This window comes from Glycine max, chromosome 10 (genome assembly GCF_000004515.6).
Source record: "Glycine max cultivar Williams 82 chromosome 10, Glycine_max_v4.0, whole genome shotgun sequence".
In the NCBI taxonomy this organism is placed as follows: domain Eukaryota; kingdom Viridiplantae; phylum Streptophyta; class Magnoliopsida; order Fabales; family Fabaceae; genus Glycine; species Glycine max.
Genome location: NC_038246.2, coordinates 10,868,944 through 10,887,832, shown reverse-complemented (window position 1 = coordinate 10,887,832; position 18,889 = coordinate 10,868,944).

Here is an 18,889-nt window from a genome sequence, read left to right as displayed (position 1 = left end):
AGAATAAAAGTTAAATAACTTAATTTGGAAAGTGACCATTCTCTTTAACTCTTTTTATCTTATCTTGGTCCCTCCTAAACCCTTTTCACTCCGTGCGGAAGAAGCTAAATTTAGGGATGTATCGTTGAAATGACAACATATATATTCGTTTGGTACTTGAGCTTTGAAGGGAAACAATAGCATCTCTTGTTTGCATCCAAAGTCAGTATAATGCCAATTCACACCATAGTCATTCCAAAGAATGCCAGGCCATGGCATGGCCTTTTTGATTGATTCCCTTCTATCAGTTATCAATCTTCACCTAGCTCCACCTCTCTACTAGTCTTTTGGTGAAATAAATGGTTGGCTTGGCATCTTAGTCGTGGTGCTAATAAGTAATAATCCTTTCCTGGTAGCAGTACTAAGTCGCTTTCTCTTGTACGTGTTCGACCCTGAATTATATTCCCACTTTCTATGTGACATAATTTGTTTGTTCACCTAAAAACATTGAAAAGTGGAGAAAATCAATTTTGGATTAGCAATGTTGTTCATCGTTTCAAATATTCATACACACACCCAACCACAAACACACACCCAACCACAAACACACACACACACACAGCTCCAAGTTTGGACTTTTGTTTCATCAGACTCGACGGGGCTCTCACCCTCGTCCTCGAAAAAAGAAGAAACTTGAAGGAACCTTGACACAAGAGTTTGTGCAGTGTCAAACCTAAAGGAACCACAAACACACCCACACACACATATATACCTAACTACAATAATAAAGCATAAGCACCCTTCAAACCCAGCATTTTAAATTAGATACATAAACAACTGCTGATGTCTATATTTGCCTGTAATTGAATTTTACCTTTTGTATGTTCTTGTATGTGATCAGTGTAATTTGCTATATAAACAATTGTTGTTCATGCTGAGTGAACCTTAGATTCCTGTTTGAGACTGAATGCAATGACTCTTGCAGACAGCTTGCATTAGTCATTGTATTTAGTCTTGAATTGTCCGTTTGGACAGTTTGGGGAGACTGTTATTTTTATGTTAGATTCATTCGTGAAGGTTATTATTATTTTCATTAATTTGATTAAATTTCGGTTCAATGCATTTCAAATTGTTCTCTGAGTGCATACTTGATTATCGGGAAATTCATTTCACCGATGTCATGTCGTGTACTTGGAGACCAATGCGAAATGCTGCCGAAATTTAGTCAAATTTTTGTAAATAATGGTAACCCTGACGTTTGAAGCTAACATAAAAGACAGTTTTCCTAAATGGGATAGGGCCGCACCTATAAATAAAAAAGTGGGATTTTCATGCATGGAATTGCTTAGATGGATCGAAGTTGGATGAATGAAAGTCGTATGAGCCCAGAATATGAGGATGGCGTCGAACAGTTCTTGCAATTTGCTTCAGAAAGAGGTCGACCGAATGAAGAAGGAAAATATTATTGTCCTTGCATCAACTGTTTGAATGGAAGACGACAAGTACTCGATGACATACGGGACCATCTATTGTGTGATGGGATTAAGAAGAATTACAAGACGTGGATATGGCATGGTGAAGTCACAGACATGCAGAGTGGGTCCCAATCTGAACCGTTTGATGTAGAAATGGGAAATCGGTTGGAGGACATGATTCGTGACCTTGGACAAGAGTCTTTCTAGCAAGCACACGCCCCTGTGTATGAAGGATTGTAGAGTGATTCAAAGAAGCCTTTGTATGCAGGGTGCAAGAATTCCTTAACCCTGTTGTCTGTTGTGTTAAGTCTGGTTAATGTGAAGGCCAGGTATGGGTGGAGTGACAAAAGTTTCACCTCACTGCTTGAGGTAGTGCACAATCTGCTTCCAGAGGACAACACGTTGCCTAAAAGTTACTATAAGGCGAAAAAGATATTGTGTCTGATGGGTATGGAGTATCAGAAGATTCATGCTTGCCCCAATGATTGCATACTGTACAGGCATGAATTCCAAGAAATGTCGAAATGCCCTATCTGTGGAACTTCATGGTACAAAGTGAAGGATGAAGAGGAAAGCAGTTCTGATGAAAACTCCAACAAGGGCCCCCCAGCGAAGGTTTTATGGTATCTTCCAATCATTCCAAGGTTTAAGCGTCTTTTTTCTAATGAGGATGACACAAAAGACCTTACATGGCATGCAAATGGAAGGATTTCTGATGGAATGGTCCGTCATCCGGCTGATTGCTCGCAGTGGAAGAAGATTGATGGTTTGTATCTGGATTTCGGGAAAGAGCCAAGAAATCTTCGACTTGGACTAGCCAGTGATGGAATGAATCCATATGGTACCTTAGGCACTCAACACAGTTCATGGCCAGTTTTGCTAGTAATTTACAATTTGCCTCCTTGGTTGTGCATGAAGCGAAAATACATGACATTGTCTATGATGATATCGGGCCCAAGATAGCCAGGAAATGACATTGATATTTATCTAAGTCCGTTGGTTGAAGATCTGAGAAAGTTGTGGGACGGGGGCGTTGTAGTGTTTGATGCGTTTCACAAGGAGACGTTCGAAATGCGTGCAATGCTTTTTTGTACCATTAATAACTTTCCAGCATATGGGAATCTCAGCGGTTATAGTGTTAAGGGTCATCATGCATGCCCCATCTGTGAAGAAAACACAAGTTACATACAACTTAAACAAGGGAGAAAAACAGTCTACAGTAGGCATCACCGCTTTCTAACACCCAATCATCCTTACAGACGACTAAAAAAAGCTTTTAATGGAAGTCAAGAGCATGATATTGCACCGATACCGTTGACTGGTGAGCAGGTATATCAGCGGGTTCAACACTTGAATACTGTATTTGGGAAGACCCAAAAGAAGGATAAAAGTCAGAGTTGCATATGGAAGAAAAGGTCCATTTTCTTTGATCTTCCGTACTGGTGTAATCTTGACGTTAGACATTGTATTGATGTTATGCATGTGGAGAAAAATGTTTGTGACAGTGTGGTTGGGACGCTCCTTAACATTCAAGGCAAGATGAAGGATGGCTTGAATACCTGTCAAGATCTAGCTGATATGGGTATACAATCACAATTGCATCCAAGGTCTGATGGGAAGAAAATTTACTTACCCCCAGCCCGCCATACTTTGTCCAAGAAGGAGAAGATAAGTTTTTGTCAGTGTCTTCGTCGGGTGAAGGTTCCACAAGGATACTCTTCAAATATTAAGAGCCTTGTGCAGTTGAAGGAGCTTAAGCTTGTAGGGTTAAAGTCTCACGATTGTCACGTGCTGATGCAACAATTGTTAGCCGTGGCTATACGAGACATCTTGCCAAACAAAGTCAGGTTAGCGATAACTCACCTGTGCTTTTTCTTCCATGCTATATGTAGCAAAGTCATTGATCTAGTCAAGTTTGATGAGTTGGAAAATGAGGCCGCAATTATACTGTGCCAGTTGGAGATGTATTTTCCCCCTACTTTCTTTGACATCATGATTCACTTGATTGTGCATCTTGTCAGAGAAATCAAATGTTGTGGTCCTGTTTATCTACGATGGATGTACCCGGTTGAGCGATACATGAAGATCTTAAAAGGGTATACAAAGAATCTATGTCGTCCAGAAGCATCTATTATAGAGAGGTACATTGCAGAAGTAGCCATTGAATTTTGTTCAGAATACTTAGAGAAGGCTAAACTTGTTGGGCTTCCTGAGTCTCGGCATGATGACAGAGTGGGTGGTAAGGGTTCAAGAGGACTGCATGTGATCACTCCAAGTGTAGAAGATTTGTTACAAGCTCACTTGTATGTCTTGAACAACAATAATGAAGTTTTGCCATACATAGTTTAGCATGAAGCTTTAGTCAAACAGAATAATCCGAAAATGTCAAAGAATTGGGTGTTGAAAAAGCATAACACGACTTTCTGTGATTGGTTTAAAGATACAATCTTTGCATATGAGAATGCTTCAGAAACATTAAGAAAGCTAGCAGATGGGCCTAAAAGAAATGTTATAACCTGGAAAGGATACGACATAAACAAGTATTCATTTTACACAAAAGCACAAGATGACAAAAGTACAATGCAGAACAACGGGGTCACCCTAAGGGCTGAATCTCAACACTTTGCAAGTGTCAATGACGCCAATCCTTGTGTAGCTTCCATCCCTTACTTTGGGTTCATTGATGAAATTTGGGAGCTTAACTATGTCAAATTTACGGTATGTGTTTTCAAATGTAAATGGGTTGACAGCAACACCGGTGTGCGCACCGATGATATAGGATTTACGTTGGTAGACCTAAAGAAACTTGGTTTCCACAATGACCCTTTCATTATGGCAGAACAAGCTAGACAAGTATTTTACGTGCAAGACCCTTGTGATGAAAGGTGGTGCGTGGTTCTGCAGGGCAAAACAATTGGTGTTAATGTAGAAGATGATGATTCATACATTAACACCTATGTTAGTCCTTTGACCGCTTAAATCACTCCTAACGTTGTCGGAGAAGAAGAAGCTGACGATGTTCATGCTAATCGAAATGATCATGATGAAGGAGAATTGATTAACATCGTCTAATGTAATTTTCTGCAGAGACAGAGGTCACCAAAGCAAGTAAGTGACAGCTACATTTTTCTCTGATTGAGGCATCAGTATTTTCTTTTAGATGGTATCCTTAGGACTTCATACAGCTGATGTTCGTCGCCAGTTTCATCATCCACCACCCTTTTCTTCTCTGTCTTCTCACGTTTATTGTTGTTAAACCCATATTTATGCTTTCTTCCCTTCATGTCTTGTTTTGTCACAACTTTAGCCGAATCTCCTATCTTTAGCACAGTTGAATCTCCTGTCTTATTCTCCAATGACACACTTTGATGGCCTGTATCTCTTTTCTTCGTATGTTCTAGTGGTTTAGCTTCAGAATGCATAGAGTAATCGGAATTTTCCAGTGATCACCAAAGGCTTCTGCATCAACATTGACACTCTCTACCTTCTTTGGTTTATGCTTCTGTGTTGCATTCTATGCTTCCTCCTTATAATTCTCAGATTTATTAGAGGTCTCACTAGAAGGATTAGCACCAATTCGTGCCTGTTCCTCCTCTACCAGCTCAATATCTTTCGTTTCACCTTTGCTTTTGTGAACTACACTGTAATTTACAAAACAAAAGTTGAAAGGAAAGATATTGAGCTGGTAGACGAGGAAGAAGCACAGATTGGTGCTGATCATTCTAGTGCGACCTCTAGTAAATCTGAGATTTATAAGGAGGAAGCACGGAATGCAGCACAGAAGCATAAACCAAAGAGGGTGGAGAGTGTTAATGCTGATGCAGAAGCTTTTGGTGATCACTGGAAAATGCAGATTGCTTTTTGTATTCTGAAGCTGAAGCACTAGAACATACGAAGAAAAGAGATACAGGCCATCAAAGTGTGTCATTGGAGAATAAGACAGGAGATTCAACTGTGCCGAAGATAGGAAATTCGGCTAAATTTGTGATAAAACAAGACATGAAGGAAAGAAGGCATAAATATGGGTTTAACAACAACAAACGTGAGAAGGCAGAGAAGAAAAGGGTGGTGGATGATGAAACTGGCGACAAACATCAGCTGGATGAAGTCCTAAGGATGCCATATACATGTGTATTTCTGAAGATATAGTATTTATATTCCATCAAACATACATTGACTGTTGATTACATGTAATAGACTTTTTATAACATGGGTACCCCAAATCACAATTAAAAAGCACAACTAAATCACTTTCAAGCACCCCTTTTGACCTTCCCAAAGTCATGGATGATGCTTTATTTCTTGCTTGGTCTTGGTTAAAAGCTACTGAGAAAGGTTTCAATACTTTATTTAACCATTGGTCTACCAATCTTTCGGAGTCCTTTGGTTAATTTGTCTTGTCTCCTTCTGTGGTGGGGTTTTGTTGGGTTTTATGTTTTTCGAAGGTGGCACCTTGGATGTCTTGTATCTGATCTCCTCCGTACCTCTGGTACTGTTATGTTTTATTAATAATATTATACTTTTTCCTTCCAAAAAAAACTTATGACTGATCCTCTTTTGACTAATCCACCTGCCTCCACACCTTCTCCTTCGGACGCATCGGCTTCGCCGTCTGCCGTGAAGCGGACACGCAAAGCCTCACGTCTACGATCGTTGTCCACTAGACCACCTGGTGTTGAGAGACTAGTGGTGCATGTTGATCCTGTTACCGGGAAGGCCGACGGTCCCCACAGGAAGAAATTAAGAACATATTTGGGGATTGTGGCGCGTGATAAGGTGGACGTCACCTACGAGAACTGGAAAGAGGTCCCTACTGCTTAGAAGGACCTGATTTGGGAGGATATTCAGGTATTTTTCTTTTCTTATTTGATTTTGTTTAATTAATAGCCAAAAAATACATTATTGTAACAAATAAACTTTATTTGATGTTGTCAGACGGAATTTGATATCCTAGAGGCTTTTGACAGTAGGACGAAGAGGAAGTTACTGCAGATAGTGGGGGAGAGATGGAGGCAGTTTAAATCAGACCTCACGAGGGAATGGGCCCTTGCAGCCGATCAGGACGGTGTCGAGGACACTGTCTGTGAGAAATACGGCATCAGCAAGGAAAAGTGGGCCCAGTTTTGCCAGACTCGCAGAGACCCTTCTTGGGAGGTATGTTCCTTGCCATTTAAGTTGTTTTTCATATTAAACATGATATTGTTATACTTCATTCTACCCATTTCAAACATTATTGTTTAATTTTTTCAGGATGTGTGCATCAAGGCATAGGCCATCCAGAAGCAGAATACTACCCCCCACGTTTTGTCTCGTGGGGGTTATGATTATTTGGAGCAGAAGCTCCTGGATGAGAAGACTTAGAAGAAGCTGGAGGAAGCTGCACAGTCAGGAAGCGTTGATGGCGTCATCGACCCTCCATCCCCGGTCAGACGCCACGTGAAGTGGAAGATGGCCCGCACGAAGAAGACAGGGGAGATGACGACTGAGGCCGCAAAGGAAATCGCTGAGAAGATTGTAAGTCATTTTCAACTAACCATTACAATTATATTTCAATATTTTGAGAATGCCATGTACCACTGTGTGTTTTCTGTGCAGGATTCCTTTGAGGAGTAGGCAACACAGGGATCGTTCGTCCCCCATGGACGTCAGGATGTTCTCGCCGCTGCTATTGGACGTCTAGAGCACCCTGGACGTGTTCGTGCTGCTGGAGCCGGTGACACCATCAAGCAATACTTTGGATCGGCTCCACGGACGTCCCGCAACGCTTCCTCCTTGCCTTCTGATGAATTGCAGCAGCTGACCCAACAAATCAGGGACTAGCTAGAGGAGTCCATCAGAGAGAAAGTGACGAGGCGGGTCATGGCATCCTTCAGCCACATGCAGTCCTAGCTTCAGTCGCAGATGCAATCTCAGGGACTTGCAGTGCCTCCTAAGCCTCTGGTTGGTCCCTCCGGTCCTCGAGTGAGCACAAATGGGAGTTGTGTTGATCCCTAAGGAAACGATCCTGAGACGGGTGACTCTGACAGGTGCGGCTTGTACATAGAAGTAGATCCTACCCGTCTGGTTGCCATGGGGAGAGTTTATGAGGGATCCACTGTTGTTCATAACACTCCTTTGTTGCCTGGCCAAGTAAAGGTGAGTGTGAAGGAGGTTACAGATGCAGATGCTCCAGTTCCTGTACCCACTGATGAGGTTTCCTTAGTGGGGCAGACACTTCACACCTTCCTTGCTTGGCCGACACATCTGGTCAAGTCTTTATCACAGCATGTACTTATTGTCCTTACTATATGTTTCTTCTTTTTAAATTAATTCATTAAGTGTGCCTCAAATTAGCCTATTTAACTTTGTTTCATGAACAGGTAGCTGTGTCTCCGGAAAAACCACCTCCGAAGCTCGATCCGGAGGTCGATGATCCGCTTTATCTGATGACATTGACCATCCCAGAGCTTTTCTTGAGGCCTTATCAGGTTAGATGGGATGCCACCGTGTTCGGGGTCTTTAATCCAGATTTCCCCCTCTACATAAAGCATGAAGACCTCTCCAAAATCGCACACGGTGGTCAATGTCTCAACATATCAGTGTTACAGTTGTGGATTCTGTAAGTCATTATATATTACTTTTTATTACCTAAGTTATTGCTTTCAATTCATAAATATTTAACTTTGACTTAACATAAACAGGCATCTCACTGAAACATGTATGCAAGTGGGGAATTATGATATCTATGGATTCCTTGAGCCACAGTCCATTCAGAGGTCTGGGCAATCGTAGTTTGAGTCTGAAAGTTACATAAAGAGTTGGATGCATAGTTCACAACGCGATGTCTATCTTGGAGCCTACCTAAATGGGTAAGTCACAAAATAACTAAATTTAATTAATGTTTACTAATGTACTAACCCATTTTAGGTTCCACTGCAGCGGACACTGGCAGATGGTGGTCATCCTGCCCAAGGAACACTTAGTTGTCTGGTTTTGTTCATTGCATAACAGGCCAGACAACTACCTTAAGGGGATTATTAATAGGTTAGTGTTCTTTTCAAAACATTTGCATTGTAATACCTCAACGTACAACACCAGTTTTTAATTGTTACTCATCTGAAACAGTGCTTTAAAAGGTCTTGATGATGCTCCACAGCCTAAATCAAAGGCTTCTGCTAGGTGGATTGTCGTCAAGGTACGTCATTTACATAAAACTTCCACTTATATATATTTTTTTATGTGTCTGTACACTAGTTGTTTAATTAATATCCAAATTTCATTATGTATTTAGTGTAATAGACAAAACGGAAGTACTGAGTGCGACTACTATGTGATGCACTGGATGTCCACCATCATTTTAGGAACTTTTAGGAATAATTGGGAAGCGGTAAGTTTATTTTAAACAAAATCGATTTATTTATAATTTCTATTACATTATTAACTTATTATGATTTATTTCATCATGTAGTATTTTAACAATCCTAGACCATTGGAGCCAGAGAGATTAAAGACATTGCGGATCCAGTGGGCACAGTTTTATCTTCGAGTTAGAGATCAGACCTAGGATTTAGGGACAGTGGTTTTTTCCTTAGTTTACTTTGGTTTAACATTTTTTACATTTTCTATGTAATATGAACATTGAATTCATTTGATGATTGTTCTTTATGATAAATCAATTATTTGATGTTTATTATCATTAAAACTGCTTGAAAGCAGAATAAAATGTTTATTTGCTGTGAATTGGGCTTGAAATTGCATTTGACAATTACAATTTTGGGTTTACTGTAAAAAAAAAGTATATATAAAAAAAATACTTGAAAACAACATCGGTTATTAACAAAAACCGATGTTAATATGATAAAAAACATCGGTTATTTATAAAAACCGATGTCGACATGAACCTTAACATCGGTTGTAATAGACAACTGATGTTAACGTTTGTATATTAACATCGGTTATTTGTGTATAACCGATGTCAACGTTTGTATTTTAACATCGATCATCTGTAGATAACCGATGTCAACTCTTGTACATTAACATCGGTTAGTTATAAATAACCGATGTGAACATTTGAATATTAACATCGGTTATCTACACATAACCAATGTTATACACAAAGAACTACACCAAATAAGTGTATGCATCATCAACGTTGACATTGGTTTTCTAGCAAAAATGATGTTAATGGAATATATTAACATCGGTTATCGTAGAAAACCGATGTTAATATAACATATTAACATCGGTTTTACTGCAAAATCGATGTCAACGTTCATCATGCGTACACTTTTTTTGCTGTTGTTCATTGTGTTTAACATCGGGTATTTAGAGAACCGATGTTGTCATATATATGTTAACATCGGTTTTACAAAACCGATGTTAACATTGATACATTCAACATCGGTTTTAGAACCGATATAGAATGTTCTAAATAACTGATGTTGAAAGTGTATTTTCTAATAGTGAACCCACTATGCTGCCAGAAATGACTTGTAGGATCTTTAGGTAGCATCACTTTTACTCCTATCCATGAGTAACATTCCTTCCACACTTGGTACGAAAACTTGCGAGAACATTAGATGTTCAACCAATTCCTTATCAACTTATTGGCAAAACAAACAGTTTAATCCATCATCAACCATCCCAATAGTCCACTTCCTAAGATTCTGTTGAATCCTATCCAAGAGGAATCTCCCGGGAAAAGCTACTTTAGATGTTACAGGGATAATTTGGCATATCCTCTTCACTTCCTCCATCCCAAAATCCAATTCCCAACAAGAGTAAGTAAACAACAAACATCTAGACTGTGACAATGAATACATCGCCAAAAAGGGCAACCTGTTCCATCTTGAACCTCCTACCTCACCTTCTTTTTCCCCCTTTTCCAGGTTTGTCGCCATTGATGTATTTTGCTTTACGAATTGAATCTCTAGCTGTAATTTAGACACACTTAGGAGTTTCAATAAATTATATCGGTTGCCAATGTAGTGCACAGTAATGCAATGATAACGGCTAAATATGAGCTATTTTGCTAATAAAAATATATTGAAAATATCTTTGAAAATATTTATTTAGCAGTTATTTTTGTATTAAATGATATGAATTGATATTTTTCTTATTTATGACTTGCAGACATAAAAATGAGAGATTAAAAGAGAAAAAGATAGAGAAAATATCCAAAATATCAGGAAGTCTCAGGAAGATATGATTAAAAGAAAAATAAATCCAAAAGATATCAAAAATATCAAAAAAGGAAGATTTTTAGTATCAGGTCCAAGTCCACTCCAACAATTATAAAAAAAAAGAGTCAAGCCAAGGAGGACAACAACACCAGAACCCCCTCTCCTAGGGGTTTCATTTACTCCATTTCTTACTTTCACCCCTCTTATCCCATCAATTCTTATACCCCATCCATTGTAAAGCCCTCAATGGCCATGAGTGGATAAACCTCTAGTTAGGGCCTGTCAGGCCTAAAAGCCAAGCGATATATGATGTACTCACTATTTATCAATGTAAAGGTGTTTTCTATTCTAATATTTTTTCTCCTTTTATCTTGCATTATTCATCTTTATATTCTGTTAGGGGTTAGACGCTCGGGAGAGAGTAGCTTCTAAATAAGAATAAGATTTAAAGAAGGTATGCATACATTGGTTTTAGGGGTTAGATGCTCGGAAGAGGGTAACTTCTAATAGAACAAAAAGAAAAGATTTCATAAGAAAATCATTGCTAGGAATAGAATGATAATTTTATGCCCATGCATTCTTGCAAACATCTAGAATTCATACTTCATGCATTTTATTTGTTAAGTCTTTGCAAAGGAATTTGGAAGATAGATAAATAAAACAGGCTTGTCATCGTGAGGAATCAGGGGCAAGTAATTGAACAGGGTAGAACAGAATCACCTAAATTGATAAAGAAAAATCATAAACTCATACGTCCAGGTCCCAACCTTATCATATTCTGATTTTATTTCTTTTATCTTCTATTTTTATCTTTTATTTTTCTTATCTTATCTTTTCTTATCTTTATCTTAATCTTTTATTTTTCTTATTTTCTTTATCTTCTATCTTTATCATCTTTTAATTTAAATCTTTTATTTTCATCTTTAAATCTTTGTCTTATCTACTATATTTTCTTATTTTTATTTTAAATTATTTATCTATTTCTTTTAAATTGGGTTTGCATTAATCTAAGTACAAACAAAGTCCCTGTGGATTCGACACTCGGACTTCCGAGTACTTTACTACTTGTGACAAATTTGGTACACTTGCCAACGAGTTAACATGCAACTCATTAGTTTTTTTTTTTTTGTTTAGATTTTGGGATGAATAAATCAATTTAGCAAGTCAAACTCATGAGAGGAAGATGAAAAAATGACATGATAGGCAATCTTTTAAAGCCATATTGAAGAACATTTCCAAGGTCATGAAGAATAAGAAACACAACAAACTGCCAACATTAATCATACAAGAAAAAGCTATTTCCAAGGTCATGAAGAATAAGCAGCAAAGATGATAGATCTTAACATCATGGTGAAACCAAACTTTCTAGGTAACTCCAAAGGTTACCCCAAATCCTAAGAAAATCCAACCTACCATCATTTGAGTTATACACAACTATGTTGGAAGCTGTAGTTTTGAACAGAGCAATACCATCTTCTGATATGCACAAAGTGCAGAGCCTGACACATCAATTTCCAGGGACAAATCACTCATTTCTCACCAGGAATCACCACTTAGTATCCGTCACAAAATCCAATTTCTCATCACTTACACCAATCTTAGGCACCATCCAATTAAGGGTGCTAGTCACAAATTTCCCTAGCCACGGATCGGGTGCGGATCCAACTGCAAATTTTGAATCACCTTATTGCAAGAATCCACATCAAACATATATATTTTCGTCACAGTTTCATCGAGAGAACTCTCGTGGCTAATAACAACTTGTACTTGCAAATTACTGCATCATAATCAAAGCCATGAAAAGTACGAAAACCCTCACCGGGTAATAAACCGGTCATCAATCTTTTCGATGTGAATCTGATTGAAGGGTTCCACAACGCCAGATACGCTGTATGATACAAGCCATTGCATGAACCAAGAATGAGTTAGAGTCATTCAACTCGGAGCACATGGGTATAGTTGCAGTTGAATGACTTTGGAGTGGGTAGGATACTTCGGGGTCCCTGAGGGTAAGAGAGTAACAGTTAGTGGGTCATGTTGTTGATCGGTCGAGAGGCGCAAAGGTGGTCTTTGGCGAATTGGGGGATTGGGAGGAGATATTAACCATTGGGAAGAAAATGTGGTTGAGCTTTGGTAATACCGGTAGCAAAAGGAGAATTCGTAAATAATTACTTTTTTTCCTCAATATGTAATTTACTAATAGATGTATAAAAATACAAGATTTAGTCCTTGAAAAATGAAAAAAAGTACAACAAATATATCCGGCTTCTAACTTTCATGCGTGACCGTTAATAAAATAGTCTAAGAGGCACATAGGGACGAATTTGTCACTGAGATGATCGTCAACCTAAACATCTCTAATTCTTAGCCTAGGGGCATATTTGTCATATAATATTTTTTTGACTTTTCGTCTTTTCACCCGCTGAAAAATGCGTCTCTGGAAGATGAAAATAAAGAATTTAGTCCCTGAAATGTAAAAAGTGCGATATATCCGAACGCTAATAGTAAATTGTAACTAATTATTATAATTTGGAAAAATTTATAATGATTGCGACGAGGGTGTTTGTTTCCGTTTTATAATCTTTAAGCTAGTAACACAAAAAACTTTACTGTAAAACGATAAGAAAATCTTTCTTTTTGTTTAATCAAACAATATTTATTTAATTGTTTTTTTTTTACAAATTTTTCATAATAAAATATAAATGTCTATTAGTATATGCAATGACATCAAATTACAAATTATAATATAAGTTTGTTGATTTTTAAATTAATTTTTTTAAATCATACACAATTATTTTTTATTGACTACTCATTTAAAAAATCATAACCTTTAAAAAATAATTCCAAAGGAGGTGAGTGTTTTTTACAAATTAAAAGTGTCATTGCAATTGCAAGTTTCCCTAAAAATTATTCATGGACCTAATTTAACTATAATGATTTACAATAAGCATTTTTTTTTTTACTTGAACCTTTCTTCAAACATAGGAGTACAAAAAAATTATTTACGAGTTTATAAAACGAATATTTTTTTTCTTTTAGACTCAATTTAATTTACGAGTTTTTATCATTAATTTAAAGTTAATAAAGCAAATACCAAAATAATTATTTATTATATTTTTTCTTATTTAATTTTTTTTTATTTTCACCTCTTTAACCTTAATTCTATGATCTGAATTTCACTTAACAACCAAATCGAAATTTTAAATATACACTAACTTTTGTTTGTTATTTGAGATGAGTTAAGTTAAAAAAAATATTGAATTACTAATTCAATCCTGTTGTCACAATCATAAACTTTTCCAAATTATAATAATTAGTCATAATCTACTATTAACATCCTGATATATATGTTGCACTTTTTATACTTTCGGGACTAAATTTTAAATTTTCATCTTTCAGGGATGCATTTGTTAGCGGAGTAGGAAGACGAAAAGTAAAAAAAATATTATATGATAAATATGCCCTTATGTTGGCCATTAGAGATGGTCACGTTAGCAATCATTTCAGTGATAAATTCGTCTCTTCGTACCACTTAGGCTATTTTATTAACCGCAACAGATAAAAGTTAATGGTCGGATATATTTGTCGCACTTTTTACACTTTCGAGAACTAAATTTTATATTTTTATATTTCAGGAACGCATTTGTCAACGAATTACATACAAAAGTGGTTATTTACCCTAATACTAATGTTTTTCTACAGAACAAATCTACAATAATGGCATTCAATTATGGTTTAAACTATTGTTTGACAAATAAGTTTTTTTTAAGTAGTTTTTGGGTTTTATATTTTTTTTAAATATTTTTTTCTTTTACCGAAAAACTATTTATTTATTATTAACCTCTTTATTAAATTTTCTTATTCTGTTGTTTAATTTAACTGTTAATTTATTTATTTTATTATTTTAGCATTATACATCATTCAACATGTTAATAATGATAGATGATTAGTTTATTTTATTTTATCATTTATTATATTTTACGTTTTTATATTATATTATTTATTTTGATCATTACACTATATTTAGTTTAATGTTTTAACATTATACTTCAAGACATTATATATATATATATATATATATATATATATATATATATATATGTATGTATGTATATATATCTTTTTAATTTTATTTTATATCATTTTATATGTTTTAATTTGAATTGTTTCAATATTTTTATTTTTATTTGACCAATTTATAAATATATTTCATACATTAATATGTAAATTATTTTTACTCTAATTATTTATGTATTATTAGTCAAGGGTTATTAATTTTTTAAAAATTATCAAAATTTGTAAATTAAAAAAATATATTAGATATATAAATCCTTTTAATTTTATGTAAACTAGGGCAATATGCCTCTCTAAAATTTTAAATAATAATAAAATAAAAAATAGCAGTCAAATATAATTAATAAAAAAAGTAGTAACATAGAAGTAGTGTGAAGTTAGTGTAAGTTATAGGAAAAATTTGAAAAACTTAAGTGGCTTATAGATAAAACTGTCCAATAAAATGTAGACATCAAATGGGAGTATTCTCTTTGATATTAGTATAGATAATTAGAGTAAAAATAATGTGTATATTAAAATAAATTTGCAAAAAAGATTATGTAAATAATTTTCATACTAGTTTATAAAATTTAATTATAAATTGGTAAAATAAAAAAATGTAAAAAAATCAAAATAAAAACATATAAAGTAATATAAGATAAAATTAAAAATATTTATATATTAAACATTTTTAATTTATAAATTTTGATAATTTGAAGAAAAAATAACTATTAATTAATGATACATATGAAACAATGTTAATGTAGTTAACTAAATAAAATAAGTATCATTGTAGTTTATTGTTTTATATGTGAATATCATGAGTTCACTTCCTATTAAGATATTTTTTTATTTTTCATTTCTTTTAATTTTTTCCACAATCACGGATTTGAAATTATAAATGGCCAAAATTGTAATTTAGCCTAGATTTTAATTTGAATTTTTAAATATTTTAATTTTAACCGTCTATTATTTTTAATATATATATATATATATATATATATATATATATATGTATGTATGTATGTATGTATGTATGTATGTATGTATGTATTTGTTAGTAGAAATTCAAATTCACGACTTGTAAAACCAAATGATTCTAACATTCTAGCAAGTATGTGAGTTAGTTGAAAATGAATTGAAAGGGGGAGATATAACTTGATATTTATAACATTGGAGGGGAGCTTTGGGTCTTTGATTGCAGGGTTGTTAGAGGGGAGATAGAACCCTTATAGATAATTCATTGCTTATAAATAATTTATTACTAGTAGATGAGAGAATAATAACATTATCATTAGAATTCATATATATATATATATATATATTGTCAATTTAGTGGCACAATAGCTCGGCTGCTGCTAAGGAAGTTTTGTCCATGCTCATGTGATAAGGCTGACGATGAGGGTTGATGTCATGTCACTTGTCACATCAATTTTTTGGACCCCAGCCAATACACTAGTTGGAAAACTCATTTAGTTATCCAGTAAACAAGTTTTTTTAGTAGTTTTTAGAATTTTTTAAAAAGCTAGTTTCTATGTTTTTATATTTTCTTCTCCTTTTATCCTTGATATATTTATCAAATTTCTTGCTTACGCTTTTTTAATAAATTAGAGTTTTGTTGTTTTCTTTTTTAACTTAGTCATACGTTTGACGTATCAGTGTTCATCCGTCTACTTTTTTCCTCCAACTTGCATACAATTGTTTTTTTTTTGTTATTATGCTTTATATTTTTTGTTACATTATTTATCTTAACCATTGTACCAGTTATAATATTTTATTTATTATTTCAACACTATATTTTGTCTATTATTTTTTGAATAATTTTATATTAGATGATTTATTTTAACTATTACACTAATTAACATAATAAAAGTATAATATTTTCTTATATTATTTTAAACTTTATTAAAAATATTTGAAAAAATAGTATAAGAATAATAGTAGAATGCTTCACATGAAAAAGTATAACATAAAATAGTAGAATATAAATATATTTATTTATGTCATTTTACATTTTTCGATTACTTCAACCACTAGTTTTACCAAACACTTATAATTTAATAAGTTAATTTTTTAGCTTACAGTTAACTTTTTAATTAGTTTTTCCAAATATAACCTAATTCAATCTTATAATCCCACGAGGAACCAAAGTTAAATCCCACTGAAAAATAGATTTTGTAAAGAAAACTAAACGAGAAAGCTACCTCTTTGAAACATTCCCTTGAACTTAGTCTTTTGTAGACAAGATACCAAGTTAAATGTTTTTTTTTATTGAAAATTGATTTATCATGTAAAAATAATTTTATTATTATTTTCATTTGTATTTTGTTATCTAACTTTATTTGATAATATAAGCTTCTTTGACTTCAAAAGAGTAATATTGTTAAAGGTAATTTTATAATTATATTGAAAATTAATCACATTCAATTATCTTCTACTATTTTTTATTTCTTTTATATCTCTTCTATTATTTATTTTATTGATAAATAAATTTTAAATTGTGGACATTTGAATTAATTTTAATTTTTTAATAACAGAATTTTGTATATAATAAAAAAATCTCCTCCAAATTTACATGTACATGGCACAAATATTATGTAGTAAGGTACTAAAAAAGGGATGGGAATATCTAGCATTTTTCTACTCATATTTTCCATTAACAGCTTATAATGTAATTTTTTCCTATAATAAATTAAAATCAATTAAATTTGAATACATCATATTTCATTAACCTTTACCAATGGAGACATTTATTTTATGTTTTTCTTTTAATATATAATTCTTTTATTAGTAAATAAGAATGAATCCTCATAAATAGAATTAATGTGTTTTAATTTTGAATATATTAACTTATTTAGTCTCTATAGTTTCACGATTCGTAATTTTTAGTCCTTATAGTTTGAAAGTGATCTTTTTAATCTTTATAATTTGTATTTTAATTCTCTTTTAGTCCCTATAATTTGAAAGTGATATTTTTAGTCCCTATAATTTGTATTTTAATTACTTTTTAGTCCTTACTATAAAAAAATATATAAAAATAATTAGCTACAAATTAGTTATAAATTATCAAATCTTTTTTGTTACAAATTATCTTACAATAAATTAGTTATGAATTACTTGCTAATATTTTTTGGATTAATTGTAATTGATAATATTACTCATATTTTGATGGTAAGGACTAAAAGAAAATTAAAATATAAAGTATAGAAACTAAAAAAACCACTTTCAAACTATAGGGACTAAAAGGAAATTAAAATACAAATGATAAGGACTAAAAAAACCACTTTCAAACTACATGGACTAAAAGAGAATTAAAATGTAAATTATAAGGACTAAAAAAAACTAATTTAAAACTATAAGGACTAAAAGGTAAAAATGATAAAACTATAGGGACCAGTAATTAAACCTTTTGAATATTATTACATTCTCTTCTTTAATTAACCAATTTAGTCCTTCAACTTTTAAAAATATGTGAATTTAGTTTAACTTTGTGGCTGTAAAAAATTGTCATTTAATGCAAGAAACGTCTAGTTTGTATATTGATTTAATTTAATTTATCAGATAAAAAAATATTGATTTAATTTTAAAAAGTATGAAAAATATTTAATGCAGTCATGTGCATGCATATATATGCAATTCAGTGTTATTAATATTTTCATGTACATGGTAGAAAAAATAGAGAAAGCTAATACTTTTAAAGAAACTGAATTTGAATAATAAATTAAGAAAGAGAAAAAAATGATGAGAGAAAAGAAAGATAATTAATGCAATAGGAAAAAAATAATATTGTAAACAGTGTATGCGGAAAGTTCAACTCATACATTTATAATTTGCAATAAATTTTAATGAGTATTAAATAAAATATTAAAGAGAGTGTATTGGTGCATCATTAACATTTATCTTTACACCGGAGGAAAAAATAGCAAGTGATCTTATGGAAAAATCTATTCAAGAATCTACTTGGATGCATGAAAGAGATTTGTGGATTCATGGACTCTTTAAAGATCCTTCTAAAGTCGAATTGCCATCCTGTGGACCTCAAAACAATATAGGAATGGATCATTCTTCTCTATTTAACGTCTTTTGTTACCGTTGCCATTGACTTTTTAGATTCTCATGGCTAAAATAGGATAAAAAAACACTTTTATTTGGGAAAAGCCATCTATTCCGTTACCCATAATTTCTCACTCCTTATTTAATTTCCTTCATACTCATCATCTT